The sequence below is a fragment of the Dendrobates tinctorius genome, unplaced genomic scaffold (assembly GCF_039654945.1).
Source record: "Dendrobates tinctorius isolate UK_male_01 unplaced genomic scaffold, ASM3965494v1 ptg000098l, whole genome shotgun sequence".
Taxonomy (NCBI): domain Eukaryota; kingdom Metazoa; phylum Chordata; class Amphibia; order Anura; family Dendrobatidae; genus Dendrobates; species Dendrobates tinctorius.
The window spans coordinates 2,355,890-2,370,753 of record NW_027361766.1 but is presented as its reverse complement, the minus strand read 5'-3'; positions in this window follow the sequence as shown (position 1 = coordinate 2,370,753).

Below are 14,864 nucleotides of genomic sequence, written 5' to 3'. Positions count from 1 at the left end.
TCTAGGTTCACACCAAGTGGAATCTACAACCTCATCGTTAACCTCGCTGCTCTCAGATTCCTAACCCTGAGAGTAACCCTCCTCCTCTTCCTGCCTTGACAACACGGTACAGTCTGTGTTTGCCTCTGGTATCTGAGTCACATCATGATCCCCTCCTCCCATGATGGTTAAAGTCTGGTGACGAGGGTCTGGATTCTGCTTTTACCGTACATCAAACAGTTCCGGTTCCAACAAGAAAACATTTTGGACATCGGTTCAGATGCTTTTCTTCTTTGCATTCTGTGATTTTTCGGAGCAGACCTCTGATGCCCATGGAATACAGTGTGTGAACAGCTCTTCAGAATGGCCCATCTGAGGTTCCCCACCATCAGTTGAGCATTTTTGAAATTTTTCACATGGCGGGATACAAAGGTGATTGGGATGCCATCTCTGAGGATTGTACTGTGTGTAATATTAAGGTGGAGGAAGAGGAGGAGAGGCCACTTGATGCAGGACTTGCCTTTCAATCAAGCACATTCTCTTTTTGAACCTTCTCTACAAGGCCGTTGTGTGGCTGCCAAAGAAAGGGTGTCGAGTCAGCTGGCCAGTAACAGATGTCAGTGGTCTTTGGATAGGACGAGACGTTGTTTGTTCAGTTGAGCTTTCATATCATATTAACACCTAATCCACGTACACATTGAGCACCAAGCCTATTCCCCCTTCCACCACGACCTCGCTTTTACACACTCATGTTGATAGAGCCTTCCCTTCTTGTACGCTGCTGTTTCACAACCTTAGGCCGACAGCTGTCAGTCACCTACCAACAAATTAACAATCACAATTTTTTTACTTAGATAGTGTGCATGAACAACACTGTTATGCCTAATGATTTGTAATTGGAAAAATAGCCTTCTGATTTACCACTGAAACACAATTTTAGTTTCACAAAAGGTATCATACCCAAGATCACCAAGTAACCATAAATATAGAAAAAGGGCAACTCCTACAAATTGAAAGCCTCCACAAAAACTACTGAGTTAAATGCCCCAATTATTTTCAATAATTGACTCACTAAATTAGACTGACACTATCCATTATAATAAATATATAACAAGAGTCTTTATTTATTACAAAATAGTATGTGGTGCCTCAGGGGAGTCCAGTCACCACAGAGATACTGCACCTCACCCAGAGGTGTGGTATCCCACTCCCCAGGTAAGGTGGAGGCACCTAACAGGACTCTAACGGGCCCGTCACACTAAGCGATATCGCTAGCAATATCACTATAGCGTCACTGGTTTTTGTGACGTTATAGCGATATTGCTAGCGATATCGCTATGTCTGATACTTACCTCCGACCGCTCCCCCACTGGTTATCGCTGATCGCGCGAGAACGTCCTGGACCATTTCTCGTTGTCAGCTTCCTGCTGGGGCTTCCTGCTGTGACGACGAGCAACGCGTGGACGCGGGCGGGAGGACGTCAGGATCACCTCGTCTGACAGGTAAGTATTGACCCCCCGACCCCTGCGATGTCGCTGGTGAGATCTGCCTGTGTGGCAGCAAACTAGCGACCACTTAGCGATGTACCAGCGATCCTGACCGCATCATATCGCTGGTCAGGATCGCTGATACATCGCTAAGTGTGACAGTACCTTTACTCCTGCACCCAACACACACCCTATAGAAGCATGGTATCTGGATGTACCCTACCGGAGAAGGATCTCAGCCCTGCCTGGATAGTAAAGGGTGTTTAGAGGTGGGTGGAGCTAGTAGGATGAGAGCGAGAGAAGAGAGTGTTAGTCAAAGGAGAACATCAGGAGGGGAGAAAGTGGAAAGACATATGTGAAGCAGCTCCCTGTCAGGAGGAGCTGCAGGGAAGGAGACAAAAAGAAGCTCCCTGTAGAGGGAAGGGATCCTAGAGGCACGGGCAGCGACCATACTGCCCGTGGGGCTCGTTCTGCGTCATCTAACATCGGGTGGAGGGATCAGGTCACAGTATATTTCTGGCATAGCCCCCAGAAATAGCTACCCCTGAAATATGCTGTGCCTCCCACATGGGAAAGCATTGCATTGAGGGGACCATTGGTGGAGTTTAAAATTATTTATGATGTCTTTAGGTTTACCCCTTGTACTCACTATGACCCTATATGAGGATTATTTTGCCCTGTAACTGCCTGAGGGGTATAACTGGGGATCTGTTAAAATTTTAAGACTTTGCCCCATAGTCTCCTCATGTAGGTTACTGACATCTATTGTTTGCTCAGTTTTTCTGGTGTTTGTTGTCACCATATTTACTTGTCTAGCTTAACTTATTATATGTTTTTTTTAAATGTATGTACTATTTTGTAATAAATAAAGACTCTAGTTATATATTTATTATAATGGATAGTGTCGGTCTAATTTATGGAGTCAATTATTGAAAATAATTGGGGCATTTAACTCAGTAGTTTTTGTGGAGACCTTGAAACACAATTTTAGCACAAACTATTTGGCGTAGCTAATTGGGCCTCGTGGCTGCCACATTATATTAGGTCTAACAATTTTTAAGTGGAAATCTGGCCTTCTGATTTGCCACTGAAACAGTAATTGGGCCTCGTGGCTGCAACTCTGTAGTAGGCCAAATTATTTTTATGTTGAAATCTGGCCTTCTGATTTGCCACTGAAACACAGTATTAACACAAACGGTTAGGAGTAGCTAATTGGACTTTGTGGCTGCAGCACTATATTAGGCCTAAAAATGTTTAAGTGGAAATCTGACCTTCTGACTTGCCACTGAAACATAGGTTTAGCAAAAATGATTTGGAGCAGCAAATGGGGATTCCAGAGGCTGCCACACAGTATTTTCACCGTCTACTTTGACGGTTTAAGATCGATTTTGCACAGGACAGAATGCTATCTATTTCACTGGCAAGTTCACGTTCAACAGCACTAGCTCTAGTGCAGGAGCGACCTCTCTGCACTGTGACACTGAGACAATAGCTCTAGCAAAGCAAGATGTCCGCTTTTTATATGGCCAGAGAAATGTGACTTTGGAAACCAATCACAGAAGACCTCGTGTCATGATGTTATGGATGGTTTCTGCACCCTGATTGGCTGCCGGAATTAACACACATAAAGTTAAGTGAAAAAAAACGCACGCCGCTCCTGTTATCTCTTCAGACACTCCTTTAACCCCTCTACACCACTTCCCCTCATCAAACATGTCCCTCCATCCTTCCTGCTCATCATACAGCACCAGTATCATAGCCAAAGTAATACAAAAGCATTAGTGGAAAGGCGATCAGTTATCAAACTCTGACCAACTTTTGTTGACTTTGAGTAAAACAGCTTGTGAAAGTGAACACGAATCTGAATGTGTTACGTTCGTGCCAAATTTTAGATTGGCAAACATTTTCCGAACACATTCGCTCATCTCTACCCTTAATGTGTTGTGTAAACATTTGGTTTGGCCTCATATTGTATTTAATTGGATTCGGGTACGTTCATCAAATTGTTGGGGAAATTGTTCAGCGATCATCGAACTGAACCGAACCAAATTTTGAAATGTGGTACCACCCACATAGATCACATGAGCAGAGCCGAGGATGCATGAACAACCTACCACCGTGGAGAGACGCCGTCAACGGCGCCAAGTATGGGACATCAACGTCTATCACATTGGCTTTCCAGATGGACATTCATCTGCAGACACTGTGCATTACAGACTAAGTAAGGGAAAAGTATATGGAGTATGGCGGAATTCCATAGAAATATATATAATTAAAATTCTTCACCTAATAAAGCCTATGTGTCTACCAAATTCTATATGTCAATAACTTAATAGCTACAATACAAGTTATAATATAATACTAGAACAACAAAAATAAGAGAATAAAGAGTTTTCATGGAAAATCTAATATGCACTATAGAAGTATTGCAGCAAAATGCATGTGTGCAGAAATTATATGAGGTGTTAACATGGAAATTCTAATATACATTATGGAATTACTACAGCAAAGTACATGTGTTCAAACACTGAGTGAAAGATTTTCATGGAGAAAGTGATTAAAAAGTGCAAATGTACAATGTAAACGAACTACAATAAAATTCCAAGAGAACAAGTGATAACAGGTGCATAATGAATATACTGATGTGTGAGTCAGGGTATGTAAAAATAGACATGCCATGCATATAAGGAATAAATATAAAGTGAAAACATGCTGTGAATTACACAATCACTGGTATATACAGTGGGGCAAAAAAGTATTTAGTCAGTCAGCAATAGTGCAAGTTCCACCACTTAAAAAGATGAGATGCGTCTGTAATTTACATCATAGGTAGACCTCAACTATGGGAGACAAACTGAGAAAAAAAAATCCAGAAAATCACATTGTCTGTTTTTTTTTCATTTTATTTGCATATTATGGTGGAAAATAAGTATTTGGTCAGAAACAAGCAATCAAGATTTCTGGCTCTCACAGACCTGTAACTTCTTCTTTAAGAGTCTCCTCTTTCCTCCACTCATTACCTGTAGTAATGGCACCTGTTTAAACTTGCTATCAGTATAAAAAGACACCTGTGCACACCCTCAAACAGTCTGACTCCAAACTTCACTATGGTGAAGACCAAAGAGTTGTCAAAGGACACCAGAAACAAAATTGTAGCCCTGCACCAGGCTGGGAAGACTGAATCTGCAATAGCCAACCAGCTTGGAGTGAAGAAATCAACTGTGGGAGCAATAATTAGAAAATGGAAGACATACAAGACCACTGATAATCTCCCTCGATCTGGTGCTCCACGCAAAATCCCACCCCGTGGGGTCAGAATGATCACAAGAACGGTGAGCAAAAATCCCAGAACCACGCGGGGGGACCTAGTGAATGAACTGCAGAGAGCTGGGACCAATGTAACAAGGCCTACCATAAGTAACACACTACGCCACCATGGACTCAGATCCTGCAGTGCCAGACGTGTCCCACTGCTTAAGCCTGTACATGTCCGGGCCCGTCTGAAGTTTGCTAGAGAGCATTTGGATGATCCAGAGGAGTTTTGGGAGAATGTCCTATGGTCTGATGAAACCAAACTGGAACTGTTTGGTAGAAACACAACTTGTCGTGTTTGGAGGAAAAAGAATACTGAGTTGCATCCATCAAACACCATACCTACTGTAAAGCATGGTGGTGGAAACATCATGCTTTGGGGCTGTTTCTCTGCAAAGGGGCCAGGACGACTGATCCGGGTACATGAAAAAATGAATGGGGCCATGTATCGTGAGATTTTGAGAGCAAACCTCCTTCCATCAGCAAGGGCATTGAAGATGAAACGTGGCTGGGTCTTTCAACATGACAATGATCCAAAGCACACCGCCAGGGCAAGGAAGGAGTGGCTTCGTAAGAAGCATTTCAAGGTCCTGGAGTGGCCTAGCCAGTCTCCAGATCTCAACCCTATAGAAAACCTTTGGAGGGAGTTGAAAGTCCATGTTGCCAAGCGAAAAGCCAAAAACATCACTTCTCTAGAGGAGATCTGCATGGAGGAATGGGCCAACATACCAACAACAGTGTGTGACAACCTTGTGAAGACTTACAGAAAACGTTTGACCTCTGTCATTGCAAGTATTGAGATGAAATTTTGTTTCTGACCAAATACTTATTTTCCACCATAATATGCAAATAAAATGAAAGAAAAAACAGACAATGCGATTTTCTGGATTTTTTTTTCTCAGTTTGTCTCCCATAGTTGAGGTCTACCTATGATGTAAATTACAGACGCCTCTCATCTTTTTAAGTGGTGGAACTTGCACTATTGCTGACTGACTAAATACTTTTTTGCCCCACTGTATGTGAATTATCAATATACTAAATCATGCACCAAAGAGTGTACGCAGGTGTCTGATCTCACTGCAGAGCTGTGTGTGATTATAGCTGACACATCTCTAGGTTCTTCTCATTGTTTCAACTTCCATGTCACAGGTAGCTTGGGCTGCAATATTGTTGCAATACAGCAGAACTTAGAAAGCTGCAAAAAATGTTTTTGCAAGAAGACATTTTATTTCTCATGTTCTGTGTTAGTTACAAGTCTCACACTGGTAACTCCCCCTTTTATTTAATATAATCTCTGAAGGCAGATTCTCCTGCAGATCAGTGTCAGGCCCATAGTCCTGAACAGCTCGTTTACATACAACAAAAGCATTGATTTATCTGGAATAAGACATCAGATCGTGGATATCAAAGTATCATGTCATCCAGCTACCTATGACCTGCATGCCAATATAGACTGCTTCGGAGGGTTGATCCTACTGACAGATTCCCTTTAATGAAATATGTATCCACAATTATGCTTACTGTTTTATACAACCTGATGTGCTGTTATGCATTATGTATGTAATGAAAAACTGGGATAATATATACAAGTTGAAACCAGAAGTTTACATACACTTTATAAAAAAGACACATAAGCATGTTTTTCTCAATATCTGACATGAAATCAGAATAAACCTTTCCCGTTTTAGGTCAGTTAGGATTACCATAATTATTAACATTTGCCAAATTCTAGAATAATGAGAGAAAATGTTTTAAGGCATTTTTATTACTTACTGCAAAGTAAAACATTTACGTACACTAATATTACTATGCCTTTAAACAATTCTGGACTGCCCATATGATGATGTCAAGTGTTTGGAAGCTTCTGATAAGCTTTTTGGCAACATCTGAGTTAATTAGAGACACACCTGTGGATGTATTTTAATGCACACCAGAAACACACTGCTTCATTGTGTAGCATCATGTGAAAGTTTAAAGAAATCAGCCAAGATACTGTATCAGAGAAAGAATTGTGTTCTTGCACAAGTCTGGCTCATGCTTGGGTACATTTTCAAGATACCTAAAGGTGCCTCATTTATCTGTACAAACAATTATATGCAAGTACAAATAAGATGAGAATGTCCAGCCATTATACCGCTCAGGAAGGAGATGGTTTCTGTGTCCCAGAGGTGAAAATGCTTTGGTCCGATATGTGCATATAAACCTAAGGACAAAAACATAAGACCTTGTAAAGATTATGGCAGAAGCTGGTAAGGTTGTGTCAATATCCACAGTGAAACGAGTACTGTATCAACATGTGCTGAAAGGCCACTCTGCCAGGAAGAAGCCATTACTCCAAAAGAAGCATAAAAAAGCCAGATTAATGTTTGTAAATGCACACAGGGACAAAGATCTAACATTTTGGAGACATGTCCTCTAGTTTGATAAAACTAAAATTGAACTTTTGGTGCACAGTGACCATCGTTACGTTTGGAGGAAAAAGGAAGACGCTTCGAAGCCTAAGAACACCATCCCAACTGTGAAAAACAGGGTGGCAGCATCATTTTGTAGGGTTGTTTTACTGCAAGAGGGACTGGTGCACTTCACAAAATAGATGGCATCATGAGAAAAGAAGATTATGTGGCAATACTGAAGCAACATCTCAAGACATCAGCCAGGAAGTTAAAACTTGGGTGGAAATGGGTCATCCAAATGGACAATGACCTGTAGCATACTGCCAAAATGACAAAGTAGCTTAAAGATAACAAAGTCAATGTTTTGGAGTGGCCATCACAAAGCCCTGATCTCAATCCTATTGAAAATTTATGGGCAAAATTGAAAAGGCAGGTATGAGCAAGGCAACCTACAAACCTTGATCAGTTACACCGGTTTTGTCAGGAGGAATAGGCCCAAATTCTGACCAACTATTGTGAGATGCTTGAGGAAGAATATCCCAAATGTTTGACCCAAGTCATTCAGTTTAAGTGCAATGGCACCAAACTAAATGTATGTAAACTTTTGACTTTGCAGTAAATAATAAAAATGCTTTAAAACATTATCTCTCCATCATTATTGTGCCATTTGGCAAATATTAATAACTATGGTAATCCTAATTGACCTAAAACGGGAAAGGTTTATTCTGATTTCACGTCAGATATTGAGAAAAACATGCATATGTGTCTTTTTATATAGTGCATGTAAACTTCGAGTTTCAACAGTAGCATTATATAGTATATATAAAATAAATTTTAACAATTATTTAAGATTTTTAAAAGAATTATCTAGTAAAAAAAAATTATTATTATTCAAGTTCTGATGTCTTGTCCTGTCTTGAGAGGTGTCTCTATCCTGTGTTGAGCCGTCTTATGCTCAATATGAAGACAGAGTTTCATTTGTCTTCGTATCATCAGTGCTTTGTGTAAAGGGGACTGGCTACCTGGCTCATTTCAATAGCTAATTCAGCTTACTTCCCTGTCTAACTTGCTAGTGATCCCATTGATAGGAGAAAAATGTTAATGACTAGAATACACCTTTAGGATTACTGACTCATCATAATAAAGACCTTTGCATTGATAGATGGTTCAGGTTCGGTATACTGTATAATTGGCATCCCTTTACAGGAAACATAAGCTTTTGTACAGCATCATTGTTTCTCGGTGTTCTTGCTCAATCTGCAGTAAAATATTCCCTGTAGTGATTTGCTTTATTGAATGCTCTGGTCAGTAAAATCAGCTGTAAGAGTGAAAAAAATCAAAGCCGGCAACATCAATAAAGCTGATTAAGGCTGCGAGCAGTGAGTAGAAATGACCCCAAAGGTATCATGAAAATGAACTCAGGAACAGACCTCGGATGTGAAGGCCATTCAAATCCTTCCTGTTGGGACGTAAATGCTGCCATTGCCAGTACTTCATGCCCGCAGCACCTATAAAAAGTTATGTTTGTTTTATAATCAGATTCATTCATAGCACTTTACCAGATTAAATATTATTATTACCCTATTATAACAAGTCCACTTTTTATCTATGTCTTGAGGATATTTTGATAGCCTGCAAACCTGTGTTAACTTATGGCCAGAATTTTGTGTATACATTAAATCAGAAGATAAAAGCACCATTTTGTGTTTGTGAGCAGTATAAATGTTTGCTGTGCGATAGTTATAATATTCAGGAGCAGATAAAAGCCCGAACAAGTTCTGCCATTTGTGGCTTTAATCCCCCACTCAAGTCAACTGAGGAGTCATAGGTTGTGTGACAAACAGATGCTCAAGTGTACATTAGGAAGACAATGAAAGGGCAGAGGAAAAGCACTGCTCGTAGCTCACCAATGGAAATTATTTTCCGTATGCTTTGCACAACCTTTTTGACTCAGCATGAATACATTCTTCACCCCATGCTAATACAAGCTACACACAGAAGCATCAGTCATTGTATATAAAAAGGAGGGCGCTATGTAGTAAGCGATGGCAAAAAGCAAAAGTGGAGGCAGCACTCAATGTATTCAAGCAAAAAACAAATTTGGAGTTTTATTCACCCATCTTAGGCTAGGTTCACATTAGCGTTTGAGTCAGCAGCATATCATCCGCATCCCCAAAAGCATGCAAAAACGCATGCAGCTGCATGTTTACGCAGCATTTTTTATCTGCATCATTTTACGCATGACGCCAAAAAACGCTGCGTTTGCATGCGTGTGCATGCATTTTTGCATGCGTTTGCATTAGAAATTTGCAATGTTTTGCAGTAGCTTTTCCTTAACATCAGACACCCAGTAGGCATGTCTCATGGGATTTCTAAATATATAGTCACACTGCACTGAGCAAATCCTCATCTTTGGCTGCTTTATCATGCTGCAAGATGGATCTTGACCTGGACAGCTTTCTAGAAGATCCGGATTTACAACTGAACTTGGCTGCTGTCTTTGCTTTTGCTTGTCAAGAACAAAGAAGAAGAGTAAGACTGAGAAGACGTCGTTGTCGCTATTGGCAACACCCCATCCTTGAACGCCGAGAGAGCCATGGAGTCTACTACTCTTTATACACCGAGCTGCAGCAAAACCCGGAGAAGATTTTTGACTACACAAGGATGTCGGAACAGAGCTTCCATGACTTGCTGCTATGTGTCCAAGGATCCATTGAAAGGAAGGACACGCAGCTCTGTCGAGCAATTCCTGCTGAGGAACATCCCTTGGTCACCCTGAGGTACGTAGAGTTGAAAAAGAAACTCCTGTCACAAATAACCCTAACCCTACCCTATCCCTATCACTAACGCTGTCCCTAACTCTAAGCAGTGTACTGATTTTTGTAGCTCATTTTCTTTTCCGCAGATTCCTGGCTACTGGAGAGACATTATCATCGTTACATTTCCAATTCAGGATTGGAGTATCCACCCTTTCTGGGATTATTGTAGACACTTGTCGTGCCTTAGTTGACATTCTGCCGCAAGAATTCCTCCCCCAACCCACAACTGAACACTGGCTTGAAAATGCTTCCAAATTCCAGGAAATTTGCAATTTTCCTAACTGTAAAATCCAACTTTTATTTTCAAAACTTTAACAAAAAAGAAGGGTTAAGGTTGGGGTGATTGTTTCTTGCATCTGGGATTACGTGAGGGTTTGATGGGGTGGACCTTGGAGGTGTGAAGCTGTGAGGATTGGGTGGTAGTTGATGAGGAAGGGGTTACAGGGGAAGGGTCTACAGGGGAAGGGGCAACAAATTGAAGGATTTGATCATGGATGGCAGTGGAGACATTGGGGAAAGATGACAAAGTGGAATCATGGGAATCAATAGAAAAACTGGAAGGAACAGCTAGAGACACAAGGGAAGGTATTGACAAATTGGTAGGTGAGGGTGGAGGTGGTGGGTTCAATGTGGGAATAGTTTTTTGGCTCCTGGTTTTTGTCCTGGTGGAAATATATATTTTTTGGACCTCTGTTTTCTTGCAGAGTGGGAGTGGTGGCCTCTGTAGCAGTCATCTGGCATGGTGCTGGACTGGGCCTCATTATGGATGCTGCTGGCTGCATGGGGTGCTGGACTAGGCAGGGGTGCTCGAGTGGGCAGGGGTGCTTGAGTGGGCAGGGGTGCTTGAGTGGGCAGGGGTGCTGGAGTGGTCAGCATTGTTGATACTGCTGGCTACATGGGTGCTAGACTCTGGAGCATGGTGGATGCTGCCAGATGCAGGGTTGATGAACTTGGCAGCGCTCTGTGAACTGGAGGCAGTGGTGGTGGTGGATAGTTCGGTGCTGTGGAAGCTGGAAAGTAGTTTGGCTGCTGGTAATAACCTCTGGCCTGTTGATTGTAGCTTTGTGACTGCTGGTGCTGCAATGCATGACTGTAAAATGTTTCTATACTAATGCACAAAGCATGGCAACAAACAAGGAGAATTGGAACTACTAACACAGGAAAAGAAATATGATGTCATTGGAATCACTGAGACTTGGTGGGACAATACACATGATTGGAATACAAGACTAGAAGGATACAACTTATTTGCAAGAAACAGACCTGATAAACGAGGAGGAGGTGTCGCACTGTATGTTAGAAATGCGTATATCTGCACAGAGATTGAAGCTTCAGAGACTGGGAGATCTGTGGAAACTGTTTGGGTAAGAATACAAGGACAGAACAATGGAAAGGACACCATTGTAGGCATTTACTACAGGCCGCCTGTGCAAGTTGAAGATATGGATGAACTCTTTATGCATCAAATGGCCAAGTTCTCCAAAAAATATGACATAGTTGTCATGGGAGATTTCAGCTATCCAGACATTTGTTGGGAATCTCTCTCAGGCAAAACTAACAGGTCAAGGAAATTCTTATCCTCTCTTGCTGACAACTTTATCTTCCAGAAGGTAGGGGAGAAAACAAGGGGAACTGCTACCTTGGATCTAATCCTTATAAACAGGGAGGAAATGGTTGAGGAGGTAAAAGTGGCTGGGACCCTAGGAGGTAGCGACCATGCTATTTTAGAATTTTGGATAACTAGAGGCGGAAGACCTGTGAAGACTCAGACGTCAAGGTTAGATTTCAGAAAGGCAGATTTTAAGGGATTCAGAAAGAGAATTGGAGGGATCCAATGGCTGGATATCCTTAAAGACAAAAATGTCCAGGAAGGATGGGAAATCTTGAAAAATGAAATTCTCAAAGCACAGTTGTTAACAATTCCGAAAAGAGGGAAGAATAGGAAGTATTTAAGGAAACCAGGATGGATGAACACAGAACTTAAGCACATGCTAAAAAGGAAGAAAAAAATGTTTATAAAATGGAAAGAGGGAGGCATATCTAAAGAAGAATATAATGCTGTCTGCAGAACCTGCAGGGCACAAATCAGATTATCTAAAGCTGAAAATGAATTGAGGCTTGCAAGAGATGTCAAAAGCAATAATAAAGGATTTTGGGGATATGTCAAAAGTAAAAGAAAAGTCAAAGATGCTATAGGATTTTTACAGGATGAAAATGATGAAATGGTAAGACAGGATGTTGAGAAGGCTGAACTTTTAAATTCCTATTTTGCATCTGTTTTCTCTCAGAAAGGAAATGTAACATCAACTGTTCTTCACTGTCCTATTAAGGGAATACAAGAATCCAGGATATCTATAAACAGAAAGATAGTGAGGAAACACTTAGCTAACCTAAATGAATTCAAGTCTCCAGGTTCAGATGAATTACACCCCAGAGTACTGAAGGAGATAGCACAAGAAATTTTTGAACCCCTCTCCATAATCTTTGAAAATTCTTGGAGAACAGGAGAAGTCCCAGAAGACTAGAGAAGAGCAAATGTTGTTCCTATCTTCAAAAAGGGGAAGAAGGTGGACCCAGGCAACTATAGGCCGGTGAGTCTGACTTCTATACCAGGAAAGATCTTTGAACAAATTATTAAACAACATGTATGTCAGTACCTGGATAAGAATGAAGTGATTAAACAGAGTCAGCATGGGTTTGTAACTAATAAGTCATGTCAGACTAACTTAATTTCCTTCTATGACGGAATCACTGATTGGGTGGAACAAGGAAATGCGGTAGATACAGTATATCTTGACTTCAGCAAAGCATTTGACAAAGTTTCTCATACAATCATTATTGAAAAAATGACTAAGTATGGAATGGACAAGGCAACTGTTAGTTGGATTCATAACTGGCTTAGTGATCGGACCCAAAGAGTGGTCGTAAATGGCTGCACATCCAGTTGGAAGAATGTCTCAAGTGGGGTACCACAGGGCTCTGTCCTGGGCCCTGTATTGTTCAACATCTTTATCAACGATTTAGATGAAGGAATTGAGGGTAAACTGATTAAATTTGCTGATGACACAACGCTAGGAGGGATAGCTAATACTAGAGAAGAGAGAGAGAGGATTCAAAAAGATATAATTAAACTGGAGAAGTGGGCAGCAACTAACAGAATGGTTTTTAACAGGGAGAAATGCAAAGTACTACATCTGGGCAATAAAAATGATAAAAGCATATACAGAATGGGAGGAATAGGGCTAAGGCCTCTTTCACACATCAGGTTTTCGCCGTCAGGCGCGATCCGGCGCTTTTGACAAAAACCGTAACCGGCGAAATGCAATGCCGGATCCGGTTTCCCCCCCATTGACTTGCATTAGAGCCGGATCGAGCCGGATGGCCATGCGTTTCATCTGATTTTCGCCGGATCCGGCAATGTGACGCGATCCGGCGTCTGGAAAAAACGGCTACTGTAACGTTTTTTGTCTCCGGCGAAAAAGCCGGACACGTCGGATCCGGCGTGTCCGGCTTTTTCATACAATGAAAGCCTATGAGCGCCGCAATGCGCCTGATCCGGCGACAGCCAGATCCGGTGGCCGGATCCGGTTTTTTTGGTCTGAGCATGCTCAGTAGCTCTGCCCACAAGACATATATAAAAGCAAGACAGTGGGACCCTCAGCCACACCCAACATGACACCCAAGCCAAGAACCAGGAGCAGGAGAAGGCAGCAGACATCTGCAGCAGCACCATCAGCACCACCCCAAATGGAGCAGCATGCTGAACAACGGGAGGGGAGTCCAGCAGCAGATGAGAGACGGTAATTATCAAATCCCCCATTCCTCCAAACTAGGGCTATGGAATATCAAGATATTCATTGGCCCTTTGTTTCTCTTTATTCAACAGCCGCCCAATAGATGCAGCAGCAGCAGCAGCAATGGCGGCAGCAGCAGGAACACCACCCACAGCCATGGAGTCTGGCCATGAGGAAGACAGCACATCTTCTTCTGGGAGCCCTCCCTCGCATCGTCAGCGTTTGATGGTAAGTTTTTATTTCCAAAATCCACCATCTCTGTAATATATGTCTATTCATTGCCTTTTATTTCAAAACAGGAATCACAAGATGAAGAGGAGCTCCCAGAAGAAGAAGGAAGGGGTGGACAGACACTTGGAGTGGGCTCACAATTGGTAAGTTTTTTGCATCAAACGCAGAAACACAACATCACACTACACACAACACATAGAAAACAATGTTCTGCAGACCACACACAGCAAACAAATGCCTACATCCAAAGACATAACATTTTTTGTTTTCTTCTCTAGTCTTCCCAATCTGGTGCTCGGCCAAGAGGTCCTCGCAGTGCCTCCCGGGGTCATCGGCGACAGCAACGCGGCGGTCACCAGCGTGTAAGTATAAATATTTTTGCTTTGTTTTTTTTGCACTTTTTATTTCATTTCTTTTGTGGAGGCTAATTATGTTATTTTTGTCTTTTTCTTTAACAGCCTTCACAGCGTGCTCCCGACTCTGACGGTGAGGATGGAGGGATTGATGTGGACCACCTCATCGATCTCGTCAGAGAAAGGGAGCCACTCTGGAATATGGCTGACCGCCGCCACGCTGACCTTATCGTTACCCGACGACTCTGGGAGGAAATCTGTTCGCTCCTTGTGGACCGCTGGGAGGACCTCGAAGCTCGGGCCCAGATTAAAGAGCGTAAGTATATACAGTACCGGTTGCTTGATTTAAACCAGTGTTTCCCGAACTCCAGTCCTCGTGGTCCCCATGGATCATGTGTTCAGGATTTCTATTTACTTTGGAAATCCTGAAAACATGACCCCTGGGGACCATGAGGACTGGAGTTTGGGAAACACTGATGTTGTATACTAACCACTT